The 26,188-nt window shown below is 40.3% G+C and overlaps 1 protein-coding gene and 1 pseudogene across 1 annotated transcript in view; one reads left to right on the top strand and one right to left on the bottom strand.

Moving 5' to 3' along the window:
- Window positions 1-4,986, bottom strand: part of EDA2R (ectodysplasin A2 receptor) — a 103,791-nt gene extending 98,805 nt beyond the window's left edge. The window contains exon 1 of the mRNA XM_052663324.1: window positions 4,849-4,986. The gene's annotated coding sequence lies outside the window, so the exon portion shown is untranslated. The remainder of the gene's footprint in view (window positions 1-4,848) is intronic.
- LOC128069541 (protein FAM110C-like) lies at window positions 344-26,188 on the top strand (annotated as a pseudogene).

Raw genomic sequence — 26,188 nt, 5'->3', positions numbered from 1 at the left:
AAACTGCTGAAAAAATTGTTAAAGGGAGTGGGGAAGAGAACAGTGTAGCTAAGAATATGGTGATATAATTAAGACCAGCCATCTTTGGGTTGATTATGAAACATATCCAGTTCAGTTCAGTTCAGTCGCTCAGTCATGTCTGACTCTTTGCGACCCCATGAATCGCAGCACGCCAGGCCTCCCTGTCCATCACCAACTCCTGGTGTTCACCCAAATTCATGTCCATTGAGTCGGTGATGCCATCCAACCATCTCATCCTCCGTCATCCCCTACTCCTTCTGCCCTCAATCTTTCTCAGCATATTAGGAAAACATTAATGATTGCTAAAACAGTTTTCCCAAGTATGCGCAAGGGTACAAAAACTACCCGGGATGATGTTCAAGGGATAAATGAGATAATGTATGTGAAAGGGCTCTGGAAACTCCAAATTGTGCTACACATATGAGGGGTTGCTATAAGTGTTGTTTCTATTCCACCCAGAGTTTGGGAGCAAAGGGCATTGAAGAGAGGCCACAGGCCAGACAAACAACCAATACCCCAAACCACTGCTTTTGTTCCCCGGTGTCCCTAGCCAAAGGGAGTCACATTCACGTACTGACCAACACAAGATACTATGAAATTCTGGTATCATTAAAAGCTACTTACATCACCAGCAGTAGGCTTCCCAGGTGGTGCTAGTGATAAAACAAACAAACAAACAAAAAACCCCACCTGCCAATGCAGGAGACTTAAGAGACATGGGTTTGATCCCTGGGTCAGGAAGATCCCCTGGAGGAGGGTGTGGCAACTCACTCCAGTATTCTTACCTGGAGAATCCCCATGGACAGAGAAGCCTAGCAGGCTACAGTCCATAGGGTTGCAAAGAATCAGACACAACTGAATTGACTGAGCATGCACATGCATGTACGCACACACACACCCCACCAGCAGGACTATGTGACTTCCCAAAGAGGATATACTCTTGACTGAGTTCTCCCAGCTGAAAACTGGATTTGTGGTAGGATTTTTTTTACAGGGTTAGGAACTCGATAAAACTCATTTAAGTGCTCTCATTTCTGATTTTTATTAATGTTCTTTGGTCTTGCCCCATATTCTCTCCACCCTGTCCAATTTACCAGACTATCTGGAATAGCTGTATCTCTCTGAAGATGTCAACAAGAACAGCGCTTTTTCTCACAAAGCAATCTAAATTCTATCATATGCACTATCTCTTCCTCACAGGCCAGAAATATCCTAAGGAAACAGACATACAAACTGATAAACATTTGCAAGCACAGCTCAGGGCTATTTATCCTCACAATATGAATGGGAGAATCAGTCCATAGAGTGAAGCCTGTCTGTACAGGATGAGATATTGATGCCAAAATATTACTTGACTTTTATTTTTTAGGCTGCCTAAGGAAAAGATAGGTGGTGGGATAGTGGGGAAAAGGTGAAACTAATATAACAAGAAGTTCATGATCTCATATGTAAATGCACATCCTATAAAACAATGTTCAGTATCGTACAATCTTAGAGTTAGATGGAAATTCAAAAGTCATCTTATTCCCAAATGTCTGTTGCTCAATAAAGAAATGCCATCCACATCTACTTGAACTCCTTTAGTAATAGGCAGGCACGTCAGTTCATTATGTATTTTTTTTTTTTCCCCTCATCTTTGGTAACTGGCTAAAACTTCAAACCATCAAATAATTGAAAACACTGTCATGGAATCTCAAAAGGATTCTTTAAGACAACCTAACCTCATTCCCTTGATGATCCAGACGGGGAGACTGATGCTCATCTAGAAAGTATAGAATTTCTCCTCATTTACATAGCCAGTCAGTGGCAGAGCCAGGACTAGAATTCGAAGCCTCCAAATTTAGGATCTAGTGTCAAAATTAAAACAAAACAAAGCCAAACTGACCTTGGAGTAAGAAAAATCTGGTTTCCAGTTTTTGCTCAGACACTTACTAACTCGATTTCTAGCAAGTTTCATTTTCTTTGGGCCTATTTGGCCACCTGTACAATTAAGACCAGAAAACCTGGACTTTCCCTAGGGGTAAGTAGTCAGCGGTATTATGTATTTGAAAGTATGTGGCACATAGTGGGAATTTAAGAAATAATAAATTACAAAGGAACTTGTCACATTCATCCATCATGTTTCTTTTAGTGTTTCCCATCACTTTGAAGGTACCACCACCCCCCCAACTTATATAGCTTAAAATCCCAGAGTCTAATTTGACTTGACAGCATGCTATAAGAGTAAGGATGGAAGAGTTTTTGACCTGGGAATGAAAGATGAATGAGAATCTTGTCTTTGGTTTTCAGATCTTTGAGGAACTATCCTGAAGAGACTGAGCAGACTTCTCTGAGTGGCCCCAGAGAGAATGACTAGAACCTCTGGAAGCCACAGGAAGCCTGAGTTTAGCTTAACAAAAGGAAGACCTTTTGCAGAGTCAGGGCTTCCTATGAAGGGAATGGACTCTCTCAGAGATTAGTAAGTACATTTCCTCTGAAAATATTCAGGCAGAAACTAGCAAAGATTTTATAAGGTGTAGTAAATTGGAGTGAAAGAAAATTATGATTCATAAAAACCTACTATGCATCAGATATCATGCTAGACATTTTACAAGGGTTACTTCTTTTAAACCTTTCAACAAACCTATGATACGGACACTATTCTCCCTCTAAACAGTTTTGGAGAAATTCATATTTCTCAGTGGGCTTGCTACCTCATAATAAGTGGGTAGTAGGAAAAATGCTTTGCTGTATCAAACTGGTTGGCATTAAATACAGTAGTACTCCATTCCTTGTGTGCAAAAATCACACTCCCAGAACCTATTTTTAAATGTCCTATGAGTACTGTTTTGATCCTTGTTGGAAATAAGGAATAATAGATATGCTTAGGATCACAAACAGCAGGTAGGTAGCAGACCCAGAACTTTAATAAGCTGTGTCTAACTCAGAAAGTGGATACCCTTTCTGTTTGTACCATCCACAAAAATGGATGGAATTAGTGGAATACACAACCTTTTAAAGTCTAAACCAACCCCAAAAGATATTGATTCTCTCATTCTTCTTTTTTCAATCTCATGTAATTTGTCAACTTCCAAATTCTGCAGATTCATCTTCTGTGATGTCTTGTTAAATTCATTGCCCCCTTTCCATTCCCATAGTCACTACCTCCAGGGTCTCATTCCCTTTCTGCATCTGGTTTATCTACCTCTCATGTTTTCCTATTCCAGTTAGGGTAACTCATGTTTATCAGATTATTCTTCCTGAAACACAGATTTGTCTTTTTCCTTTAGCTCAGAAACTTTCAATGATTTTCCAAAGTATGATGAATTAAAGAGAAAATCTAGCCTTCAAAAGTCTTCCATGGTTTGTCATCAATCTACCATGGCAACTTTAACTTCCATTTTCCACCTAATTGTAATCTAAAATCCAGTTCAGCTGGCGTTCTTTTCACAAGCCCAGAGCTTCCCTGACTCCAAACAGTTGTTCTTGTTTTTTTCTCTGCTTGGACTGCTGTCTCTCCTGTTTCCACCTGTTGAAATCCTATCTGTGTTTCATGGCTCATCATAAATAATAATAGTTAACGTTTATAAAGTGCTTATTTTGGTCCAGCCACTGTGCTAAGTGTGTGCAATTATTTCACACGGATTATCTAATTTAATCCTCACAGACATTTAATAAAGTAAGCTCTATTATTATCTATGGCTTTAGCCTAGATTAAAACAGAATTCAGAGAGGGTGCAGTAATTATGCTTGATCAATGTCACACAAGTTAATAAATGGTAGGGATGGGATTTGAGTTCAAGTAGTCTGGCTTTGCAGCTCTGAAAGGTGCTAAAAAGTAAAAAAAAAATCCAAAAACCTTTTCTGATTTTCTCTGGCTCAACTAGATGTGATCCTTATCTGACAATATCAAAACATTTTGACAGGATCTTTAAAGCTTATCTTATTTAGTTGCTCTTATACCCATGACGAGGTGCTAGTGGGCACAGACTATGTCTTTAGGCATATGTCTGTCTCATACAGTGTGGCACAGAGTAGGTGCTCAGTGAGTCTGTTATGTTGAATTGGAGGTATGATGGGGTGAAGGAAGGGACTGAATAATTGTGTAGGGGAAGATAACCCAAACTTTCCTGCCTTAGCCACCCTGCATCGTGTGATATTGGTCAAAACTGCCAACATCTATCTAAATCAGATCTTGCAGTCTCTGCCTCCCCAGCCTAGTTTCCTGGCAGGTCTTTTCTTGTCCCCCAGTTCTCACAGCTGCCTTAGCCTTGGCCAATGTTTGAGATAAGGCAGGATCAAAATATCACTGCCCTGGGCTCAGTTTCCAGGAATGAAGGATCAAGTGAAACCCAGCCTGGTGGGTGAGGGTGAAAACTGAAAGCCCCCAAATAGAGCCTACAAGCTCTTTACACAAGCCCCGACTTGCCCAGGGGCCACGTGGGTAGGCCAGCAGCTCAAATTCCTTCGGGATGCTTTACAAATATGATCCGACTCCTCCCTCCCTTCCCTAAGCTCCTAGACTCCTTCTCTTCCTTATCTCCCAACTGCAGATAGGGTGGTTGGACGGTCCAGGCATGTTTCCAAAGGACATAGGGGTGCAGTAAAAGCCTACCCAGGGGAACTGGCTCACCAAGGTCATCAGGGTATTAGTGCAGGTCCCTGGCATCTTACACAGCACTTTCTGAATACAGATGGGTGGGTAGACAGACTGCCACAGGACACTTTCCCAGTCATTCTGACTTGGTAGCATCTTAGTAGGATCATCCTAACATGATCCTGAACTCCCATATCTATGCTCCACAAATCTCAACCACCTTGCCATGTCAGAGAGTGTTCCACACTTACCCTGTAAATGAATGGATGGATGGATCTTGCTCCAGCAACAGAATTCTTGGACAAATGTACCTCAGCGCGGGCCAGATATCCCACCAAGCCCCCACTTCTCAGCCCCCAGCATCCATACCACACACTCAGTAGATGAAATCCATGACAGTCAAAGCTCTGCTCTGACTCATTTCATATGTGCAGCAACAACAGCCAGATCTTATTCTCTTTCCTTTCATGCTACTGCCTACTTCCCCGCCCCCATGAAGCAGCTATTGGATCACCGCAGTGTCTAGGCGTGGCTACACAAAGAAGTTTCACCCCTGACAGAGAGAGTAGGGGAGGAGTTGGGGAAGGGTGGGTGAATAGTGAAAAAGCCCTGCCTTTGGCAAGAACTGGAAAGTTCCAGGGACTAAAGCAGGGAGAAAGGGAATAGAAGCAGGAGAGGTTGTGGAGCTGGTTAAGATCTGTGGTTTCTCTGGAGGACTTGAGTCTTTGTGGCAGAGTGTCACTTCTGTACATAAGCCTCACTCATTCAAGTCGTCCTTTTGTCCACTGCATTATGCTTATTTCCTTACTGTCACTGGATTGTAATCTGTAATAATTTAGTTGATAAATTTGCTTGGTTGTTTAATGTCTGTCATTTCCCTTCCACTAATCAGTAAGCATTATGAGCTAACACTCAATAACAACACTTATGCAACACTTGATATCTTCCAGGCCCTCTTCTTAATGTTTTACATATATTAACCTATTTAGTCCTCATAACTACTCTAGTTTGATTGACAATTTAGAGATAAGAAAACTGAGGCATAGTCTGATTGCCCAATGTCAAACAGCTAATAAGTGACAAAGCTGGGAAGGAGACTGGTATATAGAAGAAGGAATAAATAAATTAACTAGAGAACCAGGGGTAAAGGACAGAATGGAAGAGGTCAGAAAGACTTTGAATATGTTTAAGTTGAGTAGCCACAGAGCCCCACAAGATGAAGAAATGTGAGTTGGCAGCAAGAGGACCTTTAGCCTGGGGGCACTCTCCCACGGACACATCCTTGCTGTCTTTTAGCTTTTAAACACAAGTCCTTTCCAGCTAAGATGGGAACATTCTTCAAGGTCAGAGTTAGGGGACTTTCAACAACCCTAGCCTCAAGAGCTCAAGATCTTCCCTTCCCTCCTTCCCTATAAACCATGCCTCATTTTTTGTACTTTGTTTTTTATTATTTTTTTAAATTATTGGAGTATAGTTGATTTACAATGTTGTGTTAGTTTCAGGTGTACAGCAAAGTGAATCAGTTATACATATACATATATCCACTCTTTTTTAGTTTTTTCCCATGTAGGCCATTACAGAGTACTGAATAGCGTTCCTTGTGGAACTCTAATAAGTAGGTCTTTATTAGTTATCTATTTTATATATAATAGTGTATATATGTCAGTCTCAATCACCCAATTTATCCCTCCCTCCTCTTACACTCTGATAGCCATAAATTTGTTTTCTACATATGTAATTTTACTTCTGTTTTGTAGATAAATTAGTTTGTTCCCATTTTTAGATTCTGCATATAAGTAATATCATATGACATGTGTCTTTCTCTATCTCTGACTTAGACTTCACTCAGTAGAACCAAGACTCATTTAAAAACTACTGCCTCATTGGTATCATTATTATTTACCTTCCTCCTTGTGCTCAACCTTTCTACTCACAAAACATACTCTTCTTCTCACTGAAAAGTAAAATCTTCTACCACACTGCCTCCCCCTCAAATAATAGCTTCATCTCTCTTTCTTTCTCAGCCAAATTTCTGACTAAAGGAGTCTTCACTCACTGTTTCCATGTCTTCACTTTCCATTAACTTCCCAATTTATTGTAATCTGGCTTCTAGCCCAGTGCTCTTTCCCTGAGGTCACAAATGACCTTTATACTTCCACATTTTAGAAAACATTTTCACTCATTTTCTTATTTATTTATTTTTTCAGTATCAGCCACCCTTTTCTTTGGGAAACATTACTTCTTGTGTTGGAAGACGTGGTCATCTCCTGGTTTTCCTCTGTTTCTCTAACCCTTCTCAGATTATGTCACTGGATATTCTCCAGTGATATAATATTGGCAGTGCTGGGACTCTGACAACACTTTATACATACAGTCTCATTTATCCCACAGACCAACTCTTTGAAGTATTATTTTCCTTATTTTATGCATGTGGAAACTCAAGATCAGACAATTTAACTGAATAGTCCAAGGGCACACAGCAAGTACAAGCTTAATCCAGAATTATAACCAGAACCTGACTCTAAGCATGCTACATCATGCTGTCTTGCTCCAATGAGTAAGGACAGGGCACAATAGAATGTCTCTGGAGTCTAAATTGGGATTCCCAGAACTGCCACTTAAAATTTGCATGCTGTGTCATCTTAGGCAAGTACTTCAATCTCTCAGAGATTCTGTTTCCCTATCTATAAAATATGGAAAGAAACAAGGTTAGAAGATTTGAGAATATTTATAGACTTTCTAATCCAGTTCCAGACACAGGAACTCAATAACTGGAACCTGTTAGAATGACAGTGATAATACTATGTCTATAATTATTAATCTTTTCCCTCTATTTTTTTCTACCTTTTATTATTATTTTAACCTTATTAGTCTACTTTCTTGTCACTAGTTTCTAATTTTATTTGTTTTTTGTTTTTTCCTGATTCAATCCTCCTCTGACAGAATGTAATTTCAACTGAGGCAATTAGTCAAACCCCTGTGTTTTCCCTACACACTACCTTCTTAGGCCTAGGACTGGAAGTTCAGCACACAGTGACCAGAAGGCTGTATAACTCTGACTATTTTACACATGTATTTGCTACTAATATTACTTTAAAACAACAGGTAGCACAGTCCTCTAGAATTCTTTACAAATGTATTTCCTTTAATCCTTATAACTATGGGAAGGTGCCATTATTATTATTATGCCAATTTATTAATTGGAACCTGGAAAAGGAAATGGCAATCCACTCCAGTATCCTTGCCTGGAAAATCCCATGGACAGAGGAGCCTGGTGGGCTATAGTACATGAGGTCACAAAAGATTCGGATACAACTTGGCAACTAAACAACAACAACACTAATTGGAAACGCAAGAAATGCCATCTCTTGCATGTGTACTATATGCAGGGACTGAGATAGGCAGTTTATATGTTATCTCACTAACCCTTCTAGAGCACATCCAAGATCTGAGGATTATTATCTCTATCTTAAAAATGAAAAAAAAAAAAAAGGAATATATAAAACATTAAGTGACATCCAAATGAGCACAGAATTGCTAAGCAGAGGTGTTGAGATTTGAACTCTTTTTGCTATACCATGCAACTTCTCACCTACTGTCAGCCTTGTGGGGATAGAAAACTGTCACTGGGAATGGAAAAAAAAAAAGATTTAGATATTTCATTCTAAAGCTCTACTTATAGGATGAGGGCCATAGTAATTTGAAGCAGCATTTCTGCAAAATATTAGGATTGCTTAGCTCAGCTCAGTTTCAAAATGAATCCACAGCATGATATGCTTGGCACATAAATAAACACATAAGAAAACAATAAATAAATGCACAAATAGGAAAAAGAATAATGCTATTGTGACAACACTAAGGGATACACAATCATAAAAGATTAATAATCATATAAGGGATTTATCTTCTGCTTCTGTTAGGTCCATACCATTTCTGTCCTTTATCAAGCCCATCTTTGCATGAAATGTTCCCTTGGTTTCTCTAATTTTCTTGAAGAGATCTCTAGTCTTTCCCATTTTGTTGTTTTCCTCTATTGTTTTTTGCATGGAACAACAGACTGGTTCCAAATAGGAAAAGGAGTACGTCAAGGCTGTATATTGTCACCCTGCTTACTTAAATTATATGCAGAGTACGTCATGAGAAACGCTGGGCTAGAAGAAGCACAAGCTGGAATCAATATTGCTGGGAGAAATATCAATAACCTCAGATATGCAGATGATACAACCCTTATGGCAGAAAGTGAAGAGGAACTAAAAAGCCTCTTGATGAAAGTGAAAGAGGAGAGTGAAAAAGTTGGCTTAAAGCTCAACATTCAGAAAATGTAGATCATGGCATCTGGTCCCATCATTTCATGGGAAATAGATGGGGAAACAGTGGAAACAGTATCAGACTTTATTTTTTGGGGCTCCAAAATCACTGCAGATGGTGACTGCAGCCATGAAATTAAAAGACGCTTACTCCTTGGAAGAAAAGTTATGATCAACCTAGATAGCATATTCAAAAGCAGAGACATTATTTTGCCAACAAAGGTCCGTCTAGTCAAGGTTATGGTTTTTCCAGTAGTCATGTATGGATGTGAGAGTTGGACTGTGAAGAAGGCTGAGCACCAAAGAATTGATGCTTTTGAACTGTGGTGTTGGAGAAGACTCTTGAGAGTCCCTTGGACTTCAAGGAGATTCAACCAGTCCATTCTGAAGGAGATCAACCCTGGGATTTCTTTGGAAGGAATGATGCTAAAGCTGAAGCTCCAGTACTTTGGACACCTCATGTGAAGAGTTGACTCATTGGAAAAGACTTTGATGCTGGGAGGGATTGGGGGCAGGAGGAAAAGGGGAGGACAGAGGATGAGATGGCTGGATGGCATCACTGACTCGATGGACATGAGTGTGATTGAACTCTGGGTGTTGGTGATGGACAGGGAGGCCTGGCGTGCTGTGATTCATGGGGTCACAATGAGTCGGACACAACTGAGCAACTGAACTGAACTGAAGGGATTTATCTAGTATCCAGAGAGCAGGTTCTAAAATTCTTATTCTTAGCGTTGGTGAGACATCCAGATACCCAGGCATTGCTACATCCCACACCCCACTATGTTTGGTTTGAGAAGACTCAAGACTTGGTCACTTTCAGTATCTGAAGGGAAAGTCTGTCACAGGGTAGAAGGTTTACATGAGGTTTGTATCTTAAAAGTGAGGACATATGGGTATAATGTACAGGCAGACAGATTTATACTCAGTATAAAGTATGGTTTTCTAATAATCACAGTGAAGGATCAAGTCAGTCTTCAGGGCTCCAGATAACAGTCTCTCCCATTTATCCTCACTAATATAATGTTACCAGCCTGGAGCTGAGCAGCTATGGTTGTTTTCTTTAGTGTCTGCCTCCTGTCTGGATTTGGAGTGATTCCACCAGGGGAGAGTTTAGACCCAAGATTGCCCTCCATCCAACCACCTCTCACGACTCTCCCTAGTAGGATCTTGTGAACTTTGGCTGTGTTTGCATTCAGTGAGGTGCAAGTTGGCCTCTTATGAGAAAGTTCAATGCTAACCAGGCAGGCTGGAGGAGGAAGTGGATGCAAGCTTAGCTATAGAATCTATAGGCAGTGTTACTACTAATCCTCAGGGAGTAGGTCTCTCCAGAAATATCCCTAGAAACCAGTCAGCACCTAGGAATGAGGTGAAGGCAGTTAGAGGGCCTGGACTTAGAGATAGGGGTAGGACAAAGAGAAGAAGTTACCAGAAAAAATAAGGATTCTTAAGTTCTCCATATTGCTCCTAAGCTACTATCAGGCCCTGTTCTAAGTGCTTTATGTGTCTTAACTAATTTATAACAGCTGTATGAGATAGGTATCATGATTACCATCCTTGTTTTTCAGATGAGAAAACAAGATATACAGAGGCCAAGGAGCTTGTTCATGGTAATGCAGCCAGAAAACAGCAATGGATTCCAGAACTCTCACTCAGGTCTCTGGCAGCAGAATCATTACATGGAAAATTTTTTGTGTGTGTTTGTGTTCTTTTTTTTAAAATGGAAATTCTCTAACCCCAACCCAGATCTAATGAATCAGAAATTTCCAGGGATAGGGCCAGAAATCTGTATTAACAAGCTGTCCAAGGTAATTCTGATGCCCACTCAAGTTTGAACACCACTGTTCTAATGCACTAAATGAAATAACTTCTCTCCTTCCCAATTAGAAGCTCTTCCTCTCTTCCCTGCACAACTATTCTAAATTTATACAGTTTCCCTAAAGTCCCTACTTTGGCATCTTGTTATCAGTCCAGAAAAATGGACCCCTACCCTTATCATCAAGAAAACAGATGCTATTAGGTATGAATCCTTCCATCACTTTCCCTTATGCCAGTAAGTTTTTCTCTCCATCTACCCTGGCTTTTCTTCTTGGTGGAGAGGAGAGAGAATGAGCCTAAACTCTCTCTCCTGTTCCTTATGTACCCTGCTTTTTTAACCTCTTTTCCACAGGTACTTTTATTGTTCACCTTTCCTCTTGTGGCCAGTCACTCTACCCACAGACATATTTGTACCACAGCTTTCTTATCTATTCATCTGCTGATAGACATCTAGGTTGCTTCCATGTCCTGGCTATTATAAACAGTGCTGCGATGAACATTGGGGTACATGTGTCTCTTTCAATTTTGGTTTCCTTGGTGTGTATGCCCAACAGAGGGATTGCTGGGTCATAAAGCAGTTTTATTTCCAGTTTTTTTAAGGAATCTCCACACTGTTCTCCATAGTGGCTGTACTAGTTTGCATTCCCACCAACAGTGTAAGAGGGAGTATTACTCAGCCATTAAAAAGAAGACATTTGAATCAGTTCTAATGAGGTGGATGAAACTGGAGCTTATTATACAGAGTGAAGTAAGCCAGAAAGAAAAACACCAGTACAGTATACTAACACATATATATGGAATTTAGAAAGATGGTAACAATAACCCTGTATGTGAGACAGCAAAAGAGACACAGTTGTATAGAACAGACTTTTGGACTCTGTGGGAAAGGGAGAGGGTGGGATGATTTGGGAGAATGGTATTGAAACATGTATAATATCATGTAAGAAATGAATCGCCAGTCTAGGTTTGATGCAGGATACAGGATGCTTGGGGCTGGTGCACTGGGATGACCCAGAGGGATGCTGTGGGGAGGGAGGTGGGAGGGGGGTTCAGGATTGGGAACTCATGTACACCCGTGGCAGATTCATGTTGATGTATGGCAAAACCAATACAGTATTGTAAAGTAAAATAAAGTGTAAAAAAGAAAAAACATATTTGAATTCCTCCCATTGGTGGGGGTCAGGAATCCTTTTCTCTTGATTTCTTCATGATTTACTATGCCTCTGGGTTTATATCAAGAGACTTCAAGATTCTCCAGCAATAACCCCATGCCTACTTTCACTCAACCACTTCCCTCAACTTCCCTTTAATAACATTTTTCTCCTTAATCCCCAGCCCTCCATCTATGCAGAAGCAGTTTCACTAAGCTAAGAGGTTCCCCCACCTGATCCACCTAGAAATCAGTCTTCAGCCCCAGAACATCATTAGTTATCACATCACCCCCTGCTGTTGAGGCTCCACACTTAAGAAATGAGAAGATTCCACCCACTTCTATCACTCAGTTCAGTTCAGTAGCTCAGTCATGTCCGACTCTTTGCGACCTCATGAACTTCAGCACGCCAGGCCTCCCTGTCCATCACCAACTCCCAGAGTCCACCCAAACCCATGTCCATTGAGTCAGTGATGCCATCCAACCATCTCATCCTCTGTCATCCCCTTCTTCTCCTGCCCTCAATCTTTCCCAGCATCAGGGGCTTTTCAAATGAGTCAGCTCTCTGCATCAGGTGGCCAAAGTATTGGAATTTCAGCTTCAACATCAGTCCTTCCAAAGAACACCCAGGACTGATCTTTAGGATGAACTGGTTGGATCTCCTTGCAGTCCCAAAAACCCACATGACAGCCTCCCACTGCATATGGCATAAAATTTGAATCTTTTAATGTATAATGTTGGTTTGGACTCGGATGAAACTGTTAAGAAATAGTTGGATTTTGTATTTACTTTAAAGGTAAGATTTAGATTATTTTCTATTGAAGTGGGTATGGGCAGTGTGTAAAAAAAAGTAGGATTTGATGGATTCCTAGGTTCTAGGCTGAACAACTGGATGCATGGTGACAACACTAATTTAGTTGAGAAGACTGGCAGAGAAGCAGTTTTATGGAGGTAGAGAATCAAGTATGTGGTTTTGGGCATATTAAATCTATATTTTTCAAAATAGTGATTATTGCAATTGATAATTTTGCCTTTTTAAAATTAATTTTAATGGAGTATAGTTGATATACAATGTTGCATTAGTTTCTGCTGTACAGCAAAGTGAATCAGCTATGTATATACATATATCGACTATTTCAAAAATTCTTTTCCCATATAAGATATTACAGAGTATTAAGTAGAGTCCCCTCTACTATTCAGTAGGTTCTTATTAGTTATCTACTATATATATAGTAGTGTACATATGTCAATCACAATCTCCCAGTTTACCTATCCCTCCCCTCCCCCAACCTCATTAAACCCTGGTAACCATAAGTTCATTTCTAAATCTGTAACTCTATCTTGATTTTGTAAATAAGTTAATTTGTTCCCTTTGTTTAGTTTCCACATATAAGCAATATCATGTGATATTTGTCTGTCTGAATATGTCACTCAGAATGACAATCTCTAGGTCCATCCATGTAATTGTAAACAATGTTATTTCATTCTTTTTATCACTGATATTACAACATCTTTTATCCATTCCTCTGTTGATGTACATTTAGATTGCTTTCATGTCCTGGCTATTGTAAATAGTGCTGCAATGAACTTTCAGGTGCATATATATTTTTGAATTATGGTTTTCTCCAGATACATGCCGAGGAGTGGGATCACCATAGAATATGGTAGTTCGATTTTTAATTTTTTAAGGTACCTCCATCAGTTCAGTTCAGTTGCTCAGTCGTGTCCGACTCTTTGTGACCCCATGAACTGCAGCACGCCAGGCCTCCCTGTCCATCACCAACTCCTGGAGTTCACTCAAACTCATGCCCATCGAGTGGATGATGCCATCAGGCCATCTCATTCTCTGTCATCCCCTTCTCCTCCTGCCCCCAATCCCTTCCAGCATCAGAGTCTTTTCCAAAGAGTCAACTCTTCTCATCAGGTGGCCAAAGTATTGGGGTTTCAGCTTTAACATCATTCCTTCCAAAGAAAACCCAGGGCTGATCTCCTTCAGAATGGACTGGTTGGATGTCCTTGCAGTCCAAGGGACTCTCAAGAGTCTTCTCCAACACCACAGTTCAAAAGCATCAATTCTTCGGTGCTCAGCTTTCTTCACAGTCCAACTCTCACATCCATACATGACCACAGGAAAAATCATAGCCTTGACTAGACGGACCTTTGTTGGCAAAGTAATGTCTCTGCTTTTGAATATGCTATCTAGGTTGGTCTACAGTTCCCATAGTGGCTGTACCAGTTTACATTCCCACCAACCGTGTAGGAAGGTTCCCTTTATTCCACACTCACTTCAGCATTTATTGTTTGTAGAGTTTTTGATAATGGGCATTCTGACTGGTGTGAGGTGATACCTTAATGAGGTATTGATTTGCATTCCTATAATAATTAGTGATGTTGAGCTTTTTTCTTCATGTACTTTTTAACCATCTGCATGCCTTCCTTGGAGAAATGGATCCTTTGTTCATTTTTTGACTGAGTTGTTTGTTTGTTTAGATATTGAGTTTCGTGAGCTGCCTCTATATTTTGGAGATTAATCCTTTGTTGGTTGCTTTTTAGTAATATTTTCTCCCATTCTGAGGGTTGTTTGTTGTTTTGTTTATGGTTGCTTTTACTGTGTAAAAGCTTTTAGGTTTAATAATATTCCATATGTTTATTCTTAGTTTTTAATTTTAATTACTATAGGAGACAGATCAAAAAAAGACCTTCCTGCAATTCATGTCAAAGCGTGTTCTGCCTGTTTTTCTTTAAGAGTTTTATAGTGTCAGACCTTACATTTATGTCTTTAATCCATTTTGAGTTTGTTTTGTGTGTGGTATTAGAGACTGTTGTATTTTCATTCCTTTGCATATAGCTGTCCAGTTTTATCAGCACTGCTTATTGAAGAGACTGTCTTTTCTCCACTGCAAATTGATGCCACCTTCGTCAAAGATTAGGTGACCATTGGTGCATAGGATTATTTCTCAGCTTTCTATCCTGTTCCATTGATCAATATTTCTGTTTTTGTGTCAGAAATACTGTTTGTGCCATACTGTTTTGATTACTGTAGCTTTGTAGTATAGTTTGAAGTCAGGGAGTCTAATTCCTTCAGCTCCATTTTTCTTTCTCAAGATTGTTTTGGCTATTTGAGGTCTTTTGTGTTTCCATACAAATTGTCAAATATTTTATTCTAATTCTGTGGAAAATGTCACTGGTAATTTGATAGGGATTGCATTGAATCTGTGGATTGCTTTGGGTAGTGAAAGGTTGTTGTTTAATCATGACACCGGGATTCTTGGCCCCCAGAGGAGAAGAATTCAATCTGGGGCCAGAGACGAGGCTTGATGGCTCAGAGCTTTTGTGTAATAAAGTTTTATTAAAGTATAAACGAGATAGCAAAAGCTTCTGACATAGGTATCAGAAGGGGGCAGAAAGAGTGCCCCCCTGCTAGTCTTCAGCTTGATGTTATATAGTCACTAGCAGTCTGTTAATGAAAGAAAGGAATGTCTTAAAACTCAGAATGGCACCAGGACCCTCATGCATAAGATGCATTTTGGGATAATCTTGGCACCAAATGGTTCATCTGGGGCCATAAAATGATTAACTTGAATCTTGAAGAAGGGCTGATCACCATACAAATAGCTTCATTTATATAGATTAGAGGAAGAATATCTGAGCATAACATACTGGTTTATCAAGTAGGTTCTGAGCCAAAAGGCAGAATCGACTTGAAGACAGAGGTTGGGTTAAATGCATAGTACATTAGCATCCAAGCTGGTTTTAGAAAAGGCAGAGGAACCAGAGATCAAATTGCCAACATCTGCTGGATCATGGAAAAAGCAAGAAAGTTCCAGAAAAACATCTATTTCTGCTTTACTGACTATGTCAAAGCCTTTGACTGTGTGGATCACAATAAACTGTGGAAAATTCTGAAAGACATGGGACTACCAGATCACCTAACCTGCCTCTTGAGAAATCTGTATGCAAGTCAGGAAGCAACAATTAGAACTGGACATGGAACAACAGACTGGTTCCAAATAGAAAAAGGAGCACGTCAAGGCTGTATATTGTCACCCTGCTTATTTAACTTATATGCAGAGTACATCATGAGAAATGCTGGACTGGAAGAAACACAAGCTGGAATCAAGATTGCCGGGAGAAATATCAATAACCTCAGATATGCAGATGACACCACCCTTATGGCAGAAAGTGAAGAGAAGCAAAAAAGCCTCTTGATGAGAGTGAAAGAGGAGAGCGAAAAAGTTGGCTTAAAGCTCAACATTCAGAAAATGAAGAACATGGCATCTGGTCCCATCACTTCATGGGAAATAGATGGGGAAACAGTGTCAGACTTTATTTTTTGGGGCTCCAAAATCACTGCAGATGGTGATTGCAGCCATGAAATTAAAAGACGCTTACTCCTTGGAAGAAAAGTTGTGACCAACCTAGATAGTATATTCAAAAGCAGAGACATTACTTTGCCGACTAAGGTCCATCTAGTCAAGGCTATGGTTTTTCCTGTGGTCATGTATGGATGTGAGAGTTGGACTGTGAAGAAGGCTGAGCACTAAAGAATTGATGCTTTTGAACTGTGGTGTTGGAGAAGACTCTTGAGAATACCTTGGACTGCAAGGAGGTCCAACCAGTCCATTCTGAAGGAGATCAGCCCTGGGATTTCTTTGGAAGGAATGATGCTAAAGCTGAAACTTTGGCCACCTCATGAGAAGAGTTGACTCATTGGAAAAGACTCTGGTGCTGGGAGGGATTGGGGGCAGGAGGAGAAGGAGACAACCGAGGATGAGATGGCTGGATGGCATCACAGACTTGATGGACGTGAGTCTGGGTGAACTCTGGGAGATGGTGATGAACAGGGAGGCCTGGCGTGCTGTAATTCATGGGGTCGCAAAGAGTTGGACATGACTGAAAGACTGAACTGAACTGAACTGAAGATAAACATTTCCATAAGAAAAAGACATTGGTTATCTCTAGGTTTAAGAATAGTTAACTTCAGGTGAAACCAGGTGTCATGGCAACACAGAATTTTAAGAGGAACCTCCTTTTAAATTTATATAGAGAAGGAAAAAATATCGCTAGTTTGTTTCCTCTTGCTGCTTAAGAGAGATAAAAATGTCTGACACTTGCAGGCTATTTCCTCTGTTTGGAAACCCCTGGCCTTCCTGCCTGTAACCCTGTCAGTAGTATAGATATTTTTTACAATATTGACTCTTCCAATCTGAGAATATAGTATATCTGTCCATCTGACTGTGTCATCTTGATTTCTTTCATCAGTATCTTACAGTTTTCTGAGTATAAGTATTTTACTTCTTTAGGTGTATTCCTAGCTATTTTATTATTTTTGTTGCAGCGGTAAATGGAGTTATTTCCTTAATTTCTCTTTCATTTTCAGTGTATTGGAATGCAAGAGATATTTATGTATTAATTTTGTATCCTGAAGCTTTACCAAATTCATTGATGAGCTCTAATAATTTTCTGCTAGCCAATTTAAGGTTTTCTAGGAGATGGCAAGAGTGAACGTCGACATTCTAGGAATCAGCAAACTAAAATAGACTGGAATGGGTGAATTTAGCTCAGATGACCATTATATCTACTACTGCGGGCAGGAATCCCTCAGAAGTAATGGAGTAGCCATCATGGTCAACAAAAGAGTCTGAAATGCAGTACTTGGATGCAATCTCAAAAACGACAGAATGATCTCTGTTCGTCTCCAAGGCAAACCATTCAATATCACAGTAATCCAAGTCTATGCCCCAACCAGTAATGCTGAAGAAACTGAAGTTGAATGGTTCTATGAAGACCTACAAGACCTTTCAGAATTAACACCCAAAAAAGAGGTCCTTTTCATTATAGGGGACTGGAATGCAAAAGTAGGAAGTCAAGAAACACCTGGAGTCACAGGCAAATTTGGCCTTGGAATGAGGAATGAAGCAGGGCAAAGACTAATAGAGTTTTGCCAAGAAAATGCACTGGTCACAGCAAACACCCTCTTCCAACAACACAAGAGAAGACTCTACGCATGGACATCACCAGATGGTCAACACTGAAATCAGATTGATTATATTCTCTTCAGCCAAAGATGGAGAAGCTCTATACAGTCAACAAAAACAAGACCAGGAGCTGACTGTGACTCAGATCATGAACTCCTTACTGCCAAATTCAGACTTAAATTGAAGAAAGCAGGGAAAACCGCTAGACCATTCAGATATGACCTAAATCAAATCCCTTATGATTATACTGTGGAAGTAAGAAATAGATTTAAGGGCCTAGATCTGATAGATAGAATGCCTGATGAACTATGGAATGAGATTCGTGACATTGTACAAGAGGCAGGGATCAAGACCATCCCCATGGAAAAGAAATGCAAAAAGGCAAAATGGCTGTCTGGGGAGGCCTTACAAATAGCTGTGAAAAGAAGAGAAGTGAAAAGCCAAGGAGAAAAGGAAAGATATAAGCATCTGAATGCAGAGTTCCAAAGAATAGCAAGAAGAGATAAGAAAGCCTTCTTCAGTGATCAATACAAAGAAATAGAGGAAAAGAACAGAATGGGAAAGACTAGAGATCTCTTCAAGAAAATTAGAGATACCAAGGGAACATTTCATGCAAAGATGGGCTCGATAAAGGACAAAAATGGTATGGACTTAACAGAAGTAGAAGATATTAAGAAGAGATGGCAAGAATACATGGAAGAACTGTCCAAAAAAATTTGCATGACCCAGATAATCACGATGGAGTGATCACTCATCTAGAGCCAGACATCCTGGAATGTGAAGTCAAGTGGGCCTTAGAAAGCTTCACTATGAACAAGGCTAGTGGAGGGGATGGAATTCCAGTTGAGCTGTTTCAAATGCTGAAAGATGATGCTGTGAAAGTGCTTCATTCAATATGCCAGCACATTTGGAGAACTCAGCAGTGGCCACAGGACTGGAAAAGGTCAGTTTTCACTCCAATCCCAAAGAAAGGCAATGCCAAAGAATGATCAAACTACCGAACAATTGCACTCATCTCACATGCTAGTAAAGTTATGCTCAAAATTCTCCAAGCCAGGCTTCAGCAATACATGAACCGTGAACTTCCAGATGTTCAAGCTGGTTTCAGAAAAGGCAGAGGAACCAGAGATTGAATTGCCAACATCCGCTGGATCATGGAAAAAAGCAAGAGAGTTCCAGAAAAACATCTACTTCTGCTTTATTGAGTATGCCAAAGCCTTTGACTGTGTGGATCACAATAAACTGTGGAAAATTCTGAAAGAGATGGGAATACCAGACCACCTGACCTGCCTCTTGAGAAATCTGTATGCAGGTCAGGAAGCAACAGTTAGAACTAGACATGGAACAACAGACTGGTTCCAAATAGGAAAAGGAGTACGTCAAGGCTGTATATTGTCACCCTGCTTATTTAACTTATATGCAGAGTACATCATGAGAAACGCTGGACTGGAAGAAACACAAGCTGGAATCAAGATTGCCGGGAGAAATATCAATAACCTCAGATATGCAGATGGCACTACCCTTATGACAGAAAGTGAAGAGGAACTAAAAAGCCTCTTGATGAAAGTAAAAGAGGATAGTGAAAAAGTTGGCTTAAAGCTCAACTTTCAGAAAACGAAGATCATGGCATCCGGTCCCATCACTTCTTGGGAAATAGATGGGGAAACAGTGGAAACAGTGTCAGACTTTATTTTTTGGGGCTCCAAAATCACTGCAGATGGTGATTGCAGCCATGAAATTAAAAGACACTTACTCCTTGGAAGAAAAGTTGTGACCAACCTAGATAGCATTTTCAAAAGCAGAGACATTACTTTGCCGACTAAGGTCCATCTAGTCAAGGCTATGGTTTTTCCGGTAGTAATGTATGGAAGTGAGAGTTGGACTATGAAGAAGGCTGAGCACCGAAGAATTGATGCTTTTGAACTGTGGTGTTGGAGAAGACTCTTGAGTGTCCCTTGGACTGCAAGGAGATCCAACCAGCCCATTCTGAAGCAGATCAACCCTGAGATTTCTTTGGAAGGAAGGATGCTGAAGCTGAAACTCCAGTACTTTGGCCACCTCATGCGAAGAGTTGACCCATTGGAAACGACTCTGGTGCTGGGAGGGATTGGGGGCAGGAGGAGAAGGGGATGACAGAGGATGAGATGGCTGGATGGCATCACTGACTCGATGTATGTGAGTTTGAGTGAACTCCGGGAGTTGGTGATGGACAGGGAGGCCTGGCGTGCTGCGATTCATGCGGTTGCAAAGAGTCGGACACGACTGAGCAACTGAACTGAACTGATGGAATCTAGAAAAAATGTTATTGCTGAATCGATTTGCAGGGAAGGAATGGAGATGCTGATGTAGAGAACAGACTTGTGGACACAGTGAGGAAAGGAGATTGTGGGGGTGAATGGAGAAAGTAGCATCGACGAATGTACACTATCATGTGTAAAATAGATAGCTGGTAAGAAGTTGCTATATAACATAGGGAGCCTGGCCTGGTACTCTGTGATGCCTAGCAGGATGAGATTGGGGGAAGGGAAAGATGTTCAGGAGGGAGGGGATATATGTACAGTTATGGCTGATTTATTGTGTTGTATGGCAGAAATCAATACAGCATTGTAAAAAGTAAATTTAAAAAATAAACAAAAGAACTAAAGTAATATAAATCACAGTTTCAATTTCAGTAATTGTGATTGTTCTGTTCATATTTTCTATTTCTTCTTGGGTCAATTTTTGGAGATTATACCTTTCTAAGAATTTTTCTATTTCTTCTAGGTTTCCCATTTTTATTGGCATGTAGTTGCTTGTAGTAGTCTCTTACGATCCTTTGTATGTTTATGGTGTCAGTTGTAACTTTTTTTAATTTCTAATTTTATTGAATTGAGTCCTCTTCCTTTTTTCTTTGATGATTCTGGCTAACAGTTTATCCGTTTTGTTTAATATTACAAAAAAACCAGCTCTTAGGTTCATTGATGTTTGCTATTGTTTTCTTCATCTCTATTTCATTTATTTCTGCTCCGATCTTTAAAATTTATTTCCTTCTACTAATTTCAAGTGTAGTTTGTTCTTCTTTCTATAGTTGCTTTAAGTGTAAGGTTAGGTTGTTTACTTGAGCCTTTTCTCATTTTCTGAGGTGAGATTTTATTGCTATAAACTTCCCTTTCAGAACTCCTTTTTGTGTCTCACATGTTTTCAATAAAAATTTTCTCTAGGTATTGTTTGACTTTTGCTTTGATTTCTTTGGTGATCTATTGGTTGTTTAGTAACATGTTCTCTAGCCTCCATGTGTATGCTTTTTTACAGTTTTTTCCCTGCAACTGATTTCTAAAGTCATAGCATAGTGATTGGAAAACTGTGCTTGATGTGATTTCAATTTTCTTAAATTTACTAAGACTTGATTTTTGGCTTAAGGTATGATGTATTCTGAAGAATGTATTATGTGCACTTGAGAAGAAGGTGTATTATGCTACTTTCAAATGGAATGTCCTAAAGAATGAAACTAGAACACTTTCTAACACCACACACAAAAATAAACTCAAAATGCATTAAAAATCTAAACGTAAGACCAGAAACTATAAAACTCCTAGAGGAGAACATAGGCAAAACACTCTCCAACATAAATCACAGCAGGATCTTCTATGACCCACCTCCCAGAATACTGGAAATGAAACCAAAAATAAACAAATGGGACCTAATTAAACTTAAAAGCTTCTGCACAACAAAGGAAACTGTAAGCAAGGTGAAAAGACAGCCTTCAGAATGGGGAAAAATAATAGCAAATGAAGTAACTGACAAACAACTAATCTTAAAAATATACAAGCAACTCCTGAAGCTCAATTCTAGAACAATAAATGACCCAATCAAAAAATGGGCTCAAGAACTAAACAGACATTTCTCCAAAGAAGACATACAGATGGCTAACAAACACATGAAAAGATGCTCTCATTCTCAGAGAAATGCAAATCAAAACCACAATGAGGTACCATTTCATGCCAGTTAGAATGGCTGTGATCCAAAAGTCTACAAGCAATAAATGCTGGAGAGGGTGTGGAGAAAAGGGAACCCTCTTACACTGTTGGTGGGAATGCAAACTAGTACAGCCACTATGGAGAACAGTGTGAAGATTCCTTAAAAAACTGGAAATAGAACTGCCATATGACCCAGCAATCCCACTGCTGGGCATATACACCGAGGAAACCAGAATTGAAAGAGACACATCTGCCCCAGTGTTCATCACAGCATTGTTTATAATAGCCAGGACATGGAAGCAACCTAGATGTCCATCAGCAGATGAATGGATAAGAAAGCTGTGGTACATATACACAATGGAATATTACTCAGCCATTAGAAGGAATACATTTGAATCCATTCTAATGAGGGGAATGAAACTGGAGCCTATTATACAGAGTGAAGTAAGACAGAAAGAAAAACACCAATACAGTATTCTAACACATATATATATGGAATTTAGAAAGACGGTAACCATAACCTTGTATGTGAGAGAGCAAAAGAGACATAGATGTTTAGAACAGTCTCTTCAACTCTGTGGGAGAGGGAGAGGGAGAGGGTGGGATGATCTGGGTGAATGGCATTGAAACTTGTATAATATCATATAAAAAATGAATCACCAGTCCAGGTTTGATGCAGGATACAGGATGCTTGGGGCTGGTGCACTGGGATGACCCAGAGGGATGGTACAGGGAGGGAGGTGGGAGGGGGGTTCAGGATGGGGAACACGTGTACACCTGTGGTGGATTCATGTTGATGTATGGCAAAGAGAAAGTGAAAGTTAAGTCGCTCAGTCGTGTCCGACTCTTTGCGACCCCATGGACTGTAGCCTTCCAGGATCCTCTGTCCATGGGATTTTCCAGGCAACAGTACTGGAGTGGATTGCCATTTCCTTCTCCAGGGGATCTTCCCAACCCAGGGATTGAACCTGGGTCGCTCGCATTGTAGACAGACACTTTACCATCTGAGCCACCATGGAAGTCCCACCCGTGTGGTGGATTCATGTTGATATATGGCAAAACCAATACAATACTGTAAAGTAAAAATAAAATAAAATAAAAAAACATTAAAAAATAAAGTAATGCTCAAAATTCTGCAAGCCAAGCTTCATCAGTACGTGAACCATGAACTTCCAGATGTTCAAGCTGGTTTTAGAAAGGCAGAGGAATCAGAGATCAAATTGCCAACATTTGCTGGATCATCGAAAAAGCAAGAGAGTTCAAGAAAAACATCTGTTTCTTCTTTATTGACTATGCCAAGCCTTTGACTGTGTGGATCACAATACACTGTGGAAAATTCTGAAAGAGAAGGGAATACCAGACCACCTGACCTGCCTCTTGAGAAACCTATATGCAGGTCAGGAAGCAACAGTTAGAACTAGACATGGAACAACAGACTGGCTCCAAATACGAAAAGGAGTATGTCAAGGCTGTATATTGTCACCCTGCTTATTTAACTTATATGCAGAGTACATCATCAGAAAGGCTGGGCTGGAAGAAACACAAGCTGGAATCAAGATTGCCGGGAGAAATATCAATAACCTCAGATATGCAGATGGCACCACCCTTATGGCAGAAAGGGAAGAGGAACTAAAAAGCCTCTTGATGAAAGTGAAAGAGGAGAGTGAAAAAGTTGGCTTAAAGCTCAACATTCAGAAAACGAAGATCATGGCATCTGGTCCCATCACTTCATGGGAAATAGATGGGGAAACAGTGGAAACAGTGTCAGACTTTATTTTTGGGGGCTCCAAAATCACTGCAGATGGTGATTGCAGCCATGAAATTAAAAGACGCTTACTCTTTGGAAGGGAAATTATGACCAACCTAGATAACATATTAAAAATCAGAGATATTACTTTGCCAACAAAGGTCCATCTAGTCAAGGCTATGGTTTTTCCAGTGGTCATGTATGGATTTGACAGTTGGACTGTGAAGAAAGCTGAGTGCTGAAGAATTGATGCTTTTGAACTGTGGTGTTGGAGAAGACTCTTGAGAGTCCCCTGGACTGCAAGGCGATCCAATCAGTCCATTCTAAGGGAGATCAGTCCTGGGTGTTCTTTGGAAGGACTGATGCTAATGAAACTCCAATACTTTGGCCACCTCATGCGAAGAGTTGACTCATTGGAAAAGACTGATGCTGGGAGGGATTGGGGGCAGGAGGAGAAGGGGACGACAGAGGATGAGATGGCTGGATGGCATCACCGACTCGATGCACATGGGTTTGGGTGGACTCCGCGAGTTGGTGATGGACAGGGAGCCCTGTCGTGCTGTGATTCATGGGGTTGCAAAGAGTTGGACACGACTTAGTGACTGAACTAATTAACTAACTATTAGCCTAAAGTGTCTTACCTACTAAGGCCATTTCTTTATTGCATCCTTCAAATCTTAGTCCTTATATTCTCTCCATTCATCACTGCCATCAAGTAAGAAATCTTGCTTGATTCCTCTCCTCTGGAGGGAGAAGACCATGCAAAACAAACCAGAGCTACATATATTCCAAAATTTTCATTCTTTAGAGACATTGATGATGATAAAGCTGAATAAGTTGTTATTTTTATAGTTACTTGTATTACAGAGACAGTTTTATAAAAGTGATTATTCTTGCAGATTAAAAGATTAATGGTAATTAGTAGAGGAAGGACACTTTGAACACCAGGTGGTATAGTTGTTACATCTTAATGTTATATTTCCTTGTGGACATTTGTTATTTTTGCATTCTGTTTTGAATTCCTATAGTTCTGTCAATGTTATTTAGGGTAAAATTAGGCCAGAGAATATTTCTGAATTGATAAAAGGTTATTATATTGGAGTGAAGAAAACAGTCAAAGGGCTCAAGACTTTTATCGAAATAGGGGCTAGTAGAACATTTCAACTTTGTTTGAAGACAGGTTTTTTTTTTTTTACAGAAATGAATTTGGATGCCAGAAGCAATCATGTCCCTGCATGATTTCTTGAGGTGGTGGAGGATACTGCTCCTTCACATCTCATCAGTCAACTTAATGCAGGTGTGAGTGAAATATAGCTTTAATGGTGACAATGAAATAGATGTGGTGTCTTATGTTACTCATACTAAAATAGCAGATAACATCATGAATTCTTCCTGAAAAGACACAAATGAAACCTTCCTATAATACTATTTCCAATTTGTAAAGCACTTGCATTTATCAAAGCACTTGCATTAAATCACCTACTCTTGTGGGGTATGCATTGTAAACATTGTACAGATGAAAACTGAAGTTCAGAGAGGAGCATGGGACTAATCAAGGATCATACGGCAAAGCAGTTGAGCTGGGATAAAAATGGAAAACTTTTGACTTCCAATTTAGTGGTCTTTTCATTATACTACTTTTCATCTGATATTGGTAGTAATATTTTAAAAGAAGAAATCGTCACTTTGTAGGCAACTATTTTGGCTGTTGATTTACTCATTAGGTTTAACAAAAAACAATCATGTTACCTTGTCCTGGAGTGGACACTTAACCACACCTTCCTCATTTCACTGCTAGAGAAGAAAGCAAAATATAAAAAAGGAAACAAGTAATATACTTCAGACTTATTATCTGATAGGTGCTGTGTGTGACACATACACAACTATATGTACATCTTTGGCTCTGTATCACACAATTCACTAATATTCTTACAGATGGTCTTCAGTTTATTATGAAAATAAAATTACACCATGTATTTCAACACACTAAAGCCAAGAAATTTAAAATGATTCTCATTAAAAACATTAAAATAGAGAGAGGCTGGTGGTTGACAGTGTCAAGCACATGCAGGGCCCGCTGGGGACTGGCCCAGGCCGGGCTTGCCAGTGCAGCAGCCCTGAGGCGACGGAAGAGGAGGCGCGTGAATCCAGGCCTGTGGCGCCTAGTGCTATAACGCAGAAGCCTCTGAGACCAGACTCGCTGGTCATCTATTGTGAGAAATGCGAGTTTGCCTGAGGGTGGGTCGGGAGCCAACGACCCCAGGGGAAGTCTGATAAAGAAGCTCTTCCAGGCACCAAGCAAAGACAAGACACTGGAGCCTCCCAGCACCACTCGGGTGGGAGAGGAGTTGGGAGACAGGGCCCAGGAGGCCGCCGGGACTGAGCCTGGACCCTCCGAGCCCCCGGAGGGGCGCTGCCCTCCTGCCCAGTCTGTCAGGGCACCCTCCATGGTTCCGGCTGTGTCCCAGAGCTCGGAGCTGCTCCAGGCCAGGAGCTAGGGGCTGCAGCACTGTAGTCTGACTTCAGCTCACGCTACTTCCTGTTCTTGGCCAAATTTAACACTTTCTTCCAGTACTCCGGCCTGGATGCCGACATGGTGGACAGAGGAAGCAAGCCAACGATGGGGACTCCTTGA

Source organism: Budorcas taxicolor, chromosome X, assembly GCF_023091745.1.
Source record: "Budorcas taxicolor isolate Tak-1 chromosome X, Takin1.1, whole genome shotgun sequence".
NCBI classification, from domain to species: domain Eukaryota; kingdom Metazoa; phylum Chordata; class Mammalia; order Artiodactyla; family Bovidae; genus Budorcas; species Budorcas taxicolor.
Note: the sequence above shows the minus strand (reverse complement) of the source record. Positions and strands in the feature narration are given on the sequence as shown.